The 7,969-nt window shown below is 42.6% G+C and overlaps 1 pseudogene; it reads right to left on the bottom strand.

Annotated features, from left to right (window-relative positions):
* Window positions 1-497, bottom strand: LOC102739771 (microtubule-associated protein 1 light chain 3 beta pseudogene; annotated as a pseudogene).
* Window positions 498-7,969: the final 7,472 nt, after the last annotated feature.

A 7,969-nucleotide genomic window follows, 5' to 3' on the forward strand; every position in this document is an offset into this window, starting at 1 on the left:
CAGTTTCATTCCAAATGTCTCCTGAGAAGCGTACACCATATACAGGAATCCGTCTTCGTCCTTCTCTCTTTCATACACTTCAGAAATCGGCGTGGACACACTCACCATGCTGTGTCCATTCACTAGCAGGAAGAAGGCTTGATTAGCGTTGAGTTGTAAGCGTCTCCTAATGATCTTGATGAGCTCACTCATGTTGACATGATCAGGTACAAGGAATTTGGTTTTGTCCAGGACAGGAAGTTGCTTCTCACCCTTGTACCGTTCTATTATCACTGGGATTTTGGTAGGATGCTGCTCTCGGATAAGTCGGACATCTTCTACTCTTTGCTCGAAGGTGCGGCGCTGCTTGAAGGTCTTCTCAGACAGCATGGCGCGGGCGGCGAAGCGGAGGCGGTGAGGCGGAGGGTCCCGGCTGCTGCAGGCGGTGGCGGCGGCAGCAGAAGCTCCTCGACTGTGGCGACAGCGACTTCCCTTGTGTCTCTTCAGCCCGCAGCTGCGTCAGGTGACCGGCGCTGCGTCCCGGGGGGCGGGGCCAAGGCCGTTTGCCGCCGCCGCCAGGGCGGGCGTCCAAATCTGCACTTCTGACAAGTTCTATCACCCCCAATAATTCCTTTCCTTATATTTCCAACCTTCCCAAATCCGAGTCTCTGAAAACATGAATCACCAAAGAGTGGCTTTAAAAGCATAGATACTGCATTGCAGTGAACCCAAGCAACACATAATGGGGGTGAGTAATATCTTGTCTAGGCTGAAATTACTTAGTTCTTGTTTGATTATACAGGGATCAAGGAGTATTTGGCTCATAACCTCCCTTTGTGTTGTAACTTCCACAAAACTTTCTGGGTTAGCACTCCTAGCTTATTGGACACCACAAGACAAAGCAAATGGGAGCCCCAGGGCAAGGACTGCCTGAGCTCATTAGCGGCTTTCAGTGGAGAGTAATGTGCTACATGGGAGCAGTCTTGCCCTCGGTTTATCAACTTTCTTACTGAGCTGTCATATGTTCTGCTTTTCCAAGTTGGTCCGTTAGTCTGAAAGGCAGCTGTGCCAAGTTTCCGGAGGCTGTCCTGGCATGCTGTCAGTAAGATGAGGCTCCCGCAGGCAAGGAGATCATATTTTACCTTGTCTGAATATGTTAATAATGTCCCAATCCCTCTAAGAAGGATACAGCTTCTCAATGGCCTGTATCAATAACAACTTGGTTTTAGCAGCAGCACAGGGTTTGCAATCAGGTAGGTGAGCTGTCATTTGACAGCATGAAAAAAGAGGGAGAGAGAGGAGAAGAGAAGAATGTGGGGCTTAGAAATCAGGAGAAAAAAAGGAAAAGGAGAGAGAGAAGGAAAGAAGGGGATTGAAAGCAATAAGAAAAAAGGTTTTACATGAAAGTACCTTACTACAGGTTGATGTCCTTTTGAAATGGACATTGTCTCAATACGGATTCCCTCAGAAGCCAATCCCAGGATAAGCCTCAGAGTGCAAAGAATTGATGTGAGAAGTGAAGGTGAGGGAGCAGGGAAGTGATCCAGGATGGGAGGGGAGTCGATCAAAGATGTTACCAAGCCAGCTTCCACGGTGGGCAGCTGGAGCTTAGGCCTTGTGTGGAAGACCCACGTCAGAGTTATCCCACCTAAAGGCGAAGGAGGTGGCCTATTTATACACCTATTTACGGTAACCATTGTTTGATGGCTTTTCCTGGAGGGGGGGGCATCGTAATTCCTTTGGTGCTTCCAGTCTGTGGCAAGGAAATACTCAGTGGAAATGCAGTGAGGGACACTTGGAAAGGAAGCTAATGGGCATGAAGTCGGGAGGCCAAGAGGATGGCGGGCAGGGCCTCCAGTGTAGACCATAGCTGTCTGCTCAGTTTTCTTTTTAACCTCCTCCTCTTACAAATCTCTATTACTGGCATTTCAAAGGAAGGCAATGATACTGTTTTTGCTTGACTTGGATTGATTCCAACACTTTGCTATGATGTCCCAGACCTAGGTTACCTGAATCCTCTGATGTGAAGCTACCCTCCCATTAGGAGAGCAGAGCTGGGGGTGGATACTTCTGGGACACAGCCATGGAGCTATCTCCTAACTTCTGGTAAATTGGCCTCAGCTTCAATTACCCTAGACAAAAGAAAAAGTAGCTACATGTATTTCATATGAATGCTTTCCTCACTGCTTGAGATGACTCATTGCAGGCAGACATGGCTGTCCTAAGCAAATAAAAGCAAAAAATGGGAGCTTTAAAAATTACATTTCTTATAGAATAGGCTGTGGCTTACTTTGGTTGTATTTTGGGTCATAGCCAAGGAAGTTCTGTTACTAAAATAATCAGAGCATCTTGTATGGTCTCACTTAAAAGACATTTCAACGGTGTGGATTTCACGGGCAAGTTTAATGTATTTCTAAACATGATATGGCCCAATGGCAGTATCAAAATGATGACTAAATCACTTGTTTCAAATACTCATTCTTTTTTTTTAAAGTATGCTCCTCAGCCAACATGGGGCTTGAACTCATGACCCTGAGATCCAGAGTCCCATGTTCTACCCACTGAGCCAGCCAGGCGCCCCTCAAATATTCATTTAACATGTTGAGAGAATCTTGCAATAGCTGAGCTCTGTTCTCTATGCTAGGGATATAGCAGTGAGGCGCAACAACAAAACTCCTACCTTGGTGAAAGTGTCATGTACTTGTGCAAAACAGACAATGAATAAATAAGCAAGATACGCAGGGTGTCAGATGATGGTAAGTGCAATGGAAAAGGACAAAGCTGGGTAAAGCGTGAGACGTAGTCCGGTTGGGACCTGCAACCTTAAATAGTGTGGATGAAGCCAGTCACACTTGAGCTGGGTCCAGGCAGAGGGAAAGCATGTGTGAAAGCCCTGAGTTGGGAGTGTGCCTGACCTGTTAGAGCTGCAGCTAGAGGGTGGGGTGGCCAGGGATGAGCCGCTGCAGGGTTTTGACAGAGGAGTGTTATGATATGAATTCCTTCCTTTCCAACATGTACACGTGGGCAGCTGAGATGAGAAGAAGCTGGGTGGGGAAGGGAGGGGGGGCAGCGAGGCGGAGGCAGGAGTAGTGTAATCACATCATTCTGAGTGTGCTCATTTTAGGGGTAGTAATAATGGAAGGAACTTCTGACAGTTGGCCAGAGGTGCAGTTCAGAGTCGAAGCCTCATTTACACCAGGAACATATCCCACAAATACTCCTTTGCATTTGCTGGTTCTAGTCCACATACATGGTCCCAGAGAGTGAGACACTAACTCAAACAGGGAGTCTGAATCTGATTTATAATAAGCCAAGACCTGAACAGACACCTCACCAAAGAGGATATACAGGTGGCAAATAAGATATAAAAAGATGCTCCACAACATGTGTTATCAGGGAATGCAGATTGAAACAACAATGAGATACCACTACACGTGGGTTAGAAAGGCCAAAATCCAGGACACTGACAACACCAAGTGCTGACGAGGATGTAGAGGAGTGGGAACTCGCATTCATGGCTGGTGGGAATGCAAAATGGCTTGGGCACTTTGGAAGACAATTTGGTGGTTTCTCACAAAACCAAACATACTCTTACCATATGATCCAGCAATCACACTCCTTGCTATTTACCCAAAGGAGCCGAAAACTTATGCCCACATAAAAACTTGCATATTAATGTTTAGAAACTTTGTTTATAATTGTTAAAACTTGGAAGCAACCAAGATGTCCTTCAGTAGCTGAGTAGATAAATGGTGGTACTTCCAGACAATGGATTATTATTCGGCCCTGAAAAAAATGAGCTATCAAGCCATGAAAAGACACGGAGGAAATTTAAATGTACATTACTAAGTGAAAGAAGCCAAACTGAAAAGGTTTACATACTGTATGATTGGAACAATATGGCATCCTGGAAAAGGCAAAACTATGGAGACAGTAAAAAGATCCCTGGCTGCCAGGGGTTAGAGAGAAGGAAGAGATGAATAGGTGAAGTACACAGGATTCTGCCTGACACTATAATGGGAAGTCCATGCCATTGCACATTTGTCCAAAGCCATAGAATACACAGCACCAAGAATGAACCCTATTGTAAAGTATGGACTCTGGGTATTAATGATGTGTCGATGTAGATTCATCAATTTTCACAAATGTACCACTTTGGTGGGAGATGTTGATAACGAGGGAGGTTACACATGTGTGGGCATAAATGGGAAACTTCTGTACCTTTTGCTAAATTTTGCTGTGAACTTATAGCTGCCCTAAAAAATAAAGTCTATAAAACAAACAAATTAATTATGGTCTGCTTTGCATATGTAAAAGTAAAGGAAACCTCAATAAAAATGGAGTCTGGAATCCCTGAAGGGGGAGCTCTAATACTACCCCTCACCTTAAGAAACACAGCTTGCATTACCCCAGCTGGAAGAAGCTTACTTTATATACTCCAGCAGCAGGAAGGAAGAATTTCTCCCTGCCCAGCAACAGCCTAGACTTCCACACTTAGCCAAGGAGAATCTGTAACAGCCCTTCCCAGCTTCCTCTCTTCCCCTACAAAAACAAATCCAGACTTGCTTCTGGTTCACCATATTTTTCTTCTCCCAAATTGCAATTCTCTGCCATTCCAGAATAAATTCATTTTCCTGAAAAATAGCTGACTCTTTTGTTTTTTAAGGTCAATATGTATAAAATCTTCTCTTTAATTAGCATGAAGGGGGACACTGGCTTTTGATGAGTTGCCCTGGGCTGGACACTCGCGGGGTTTTTTTCCTTGCCACCAAAGCTTTTCAGGAGGGGGATATAAAGCTATGGATACTCATTATTCCTACCCTCATCCAGCACACACCAGTCCTTGGGCAGGAAGAATAGATCCAGCTGGTTCCAATGGGAACTTTCCTTTGGACTTCATTTCCGTGAGTTTGGCTCCCTGTGACCAACTGCAGTGAAGTTCTCTGGTGCAGACTGGGGCAGAAAGAAAAAATAATCCTTGAATGAAGCACCTGTGCACTAAATTTTGGTAATCCACTCAATGGAATTTTACACAGCTACTTAAAATAATGGCTATGATGACTTTGTAGCAATATAAGAAATGCAACAAAGAAAAAGAAAAGAAAATACAAACTTGAATACACACCACAATTACCAAGCTGCATTTAAAAAATTTTTAATTTAAATTCAGTTTAATTAACATATAATGTATTATTAGTTTCAGAGGTAGAATTAAGTGATTCATCAGTTGCATATAACACCCAGTGCTCATTACATCAAGTGCCGTCCTTAATGTCCAACCCCCTGTTACCCCATCCCACTACCCACCAGCATCCTTCAGTTTGTTTCCTATAGTTAAGAGTCTCTTATAGTTTGTCTCTCTCTTTCTGTTTTCATCTTATTTTGTTTTTCCTTTCTTTCCCCTATGTTCATCTGTTTTGTTTCTTAAATTCCACATATGAGTAAAATCATATGGTATTTCTTTCTCTGACTGACTTATTTCACTTAGCATAATACCCTTTAGTTCCATTCACATTGTTGCAAATGGCAAGATTTCATTCTTTTTGATGGCTGAGCAATATTCCATTGTATATATATACCACATCTTCTTTATCCATTCATCTGTCGATGGACATCTGTCGACGGACAGATGTATTTTGGCTATTGTGGACACGACTGCTATAAACATTGGGATGCGTGTGGCCCTTCGAATCACTGTGCTTGTATCCTTTGGATAAACACCCAGTAGTGCAATTGCTGGGTCATAGGGTAGCTCTATTCTTAACTTTTTGAGGAACCTCATACTCCTTTCCAGAGTGGCTGCACCAGTTTGCATTCCCACTGTGAGAGGGCTCCCCTTTCTCTGCACCCTTGCCAGTATCTGTTGTTTCACCAAGATGCATTTTAAGAAAATAGACCAGAAAAAAAAAAAAAGACAGGAAGAACATAAGAATGATAAAAATGTAACAGGGATCATATTACAAAAGTATCATAGGGCTGTGGTCTCTATGATTGTACTTTTTTTTCAGAATTGTTTTGAACTCCTAGCTTTCAGATTTCTTCTTTGCTACCAAAGAAAGTCTAGATTCCAAGAACTGAGAGTTTTAGAGAGTTTGAATGTCAGACTGTGGACAGCCCCATGGGTCTGCTCTCTCCTCTTCTGTGTCTAGAAGCTGAGACTCAGGTTTTATTTGCAAAGGCTCCCTTGCCCCACGTGGGAGGCAAACTTTGAGTCACTCTATCCCTTTCAAGCTTCCAGAGAACAATATAACAATTTCCTGGCAGTAATCACCAGTCATCAGCAAATTAAACTGACAAAGATATACAATATTGTCTTTCCTCCTTCCTCCTTTATCTTCAGAAATTTAGTCAAACAGGAATTTCAAAGGTCACCTTTTTTTTACCACGTGATTCTAATACCCTTCTAACAACCTCAGACGCTTCTCTGTAAATGTAATGAATGAACAATCCCTGCTAACACATGTCAAGGGAGGGAATTAAAGTGAGTTTGGCTCCCTGTGACCAACTGCAGTGAAGTTCTCTGGTGCAGACTGGGGCAGAAAGAAAAAATAATCCTTGAATGAAGCACCTGTGCACTAAATTTTGGTAATCCACTCAATGGAATTTTACACAGCACAGTTAGTTTTTATTAACTAGAAAGTGGGTAAAAATATATGATTTATAAAGAAGTCTGAGTTAACATGCAAAATCAAAAGTTTAAGATACTTAAGTCTTAAGTATCTTATGCAAAGGCTGCCATTTACTTCCAAATAATTCAATGTATACATTTTGATGAAGTAATTTATACTCTCACTCGGGATCTTAATTTTTCCTCCTATAAGAATTTTGTAAAACTTGCTGTCCAAAAGACTGCCAGGTGTATGACCATGATAGTTGTTGAAGTCACACTACCAAAAGATTTTTGATCTACTAACCAACTTGCCACAGTGTCCCAAATGCATGTAGAGAAGAATTGGATTTATGAAATCTTTATTTTCCAGATAAATATCTAGTAAGATGCTCCCATATAACAATTGTGGATTTTTATAGCTATTTCTCTTTCCTCCCTCCCTGTTTCCCTCCATCCCTCCCTTGATTCCTGACTAAAAATTATAAGAATCATTAGTCACTTGTGCTCATGCTACTGTATTTCTCCAAACACTTAAATTATTGAGACTATTTAACAGGCAGTTTTTTTTTTGTTAATTTTTCGTAGGTAAAAACGCAGTTACTTACATGCTCCAATATATTTTCTCTTGTCCTTCTTTTCCTGCCTTGCTTTTCTCACTTAGCCTTTGTCCTCTTGCAAATAAGAATGTGGGAAAGCTACACCAAGATTTTGGGGGAAATATAATGAGGCTCCATCACTAATTAATGCATTAATTAAAGTGGTCATTGGAAGTGTTCTCCTAATGAACTGTTGCATCCCAAAACCACAGCCGTGACCTCACCCTTTGCTGTAGCTGTTGTGTGGCTCTGCTTCCATCCTTAGTTGTAAAAAATAGATTGCAGCATAAGCTGGCATACGCATGTGGTTGCAATCATTTTTTGGCCTTCCTACAGAAGCTACCTAGTTCCTGCTCTGTTTTGAGCCAAGTTGGCTTGTCCTTCCTTTCTTCCCTCCGTGGTTCGAAGGTTGGACATGGCAGGCATGTAGATGACTGCGATTCGGATTAAACATTTCTAAGAGTTGTCTTTGACAAAATTATGTGTCTCGGGGGCTACCTCTGTACCCCAGTGTCCCTGCCATTGGGAACACAGCCATTGTACTGCTGTAACTGCAACCTGACTTCCTTCCCCACCCCTCGTTCTGAGCCCCAACACAACTTCTCACAGACTTCCCCCTGTCCAAGCGGTAACCCAGTTCTGCAGCAAGAATATTCTGGATATTTAGACCAAACTCTTAACACTTCTTCTAACAAAAGTTATGAGCCCACATATTCAGCGTTTTGTATACAATGAACACAGCAGCAGTTGTAGATGCACAACCAGTGAGCAAAGAATCCAGAAT

Source organism: Leptonychotes weddellii, chromosome 10 (genome assembly GCF_054177405.1).
Source record: "Leptonychotes weddellii isolate Sample4059 chromosome 10, ASM5417740v2, whole genome shotgun sequence".
Lineage (NCBI taxonomy): Eukaryota > Metazoa > Chordata > Mammalia > Carnivora > Phocidae > Leptonychotes > Leptonychotes weddellii.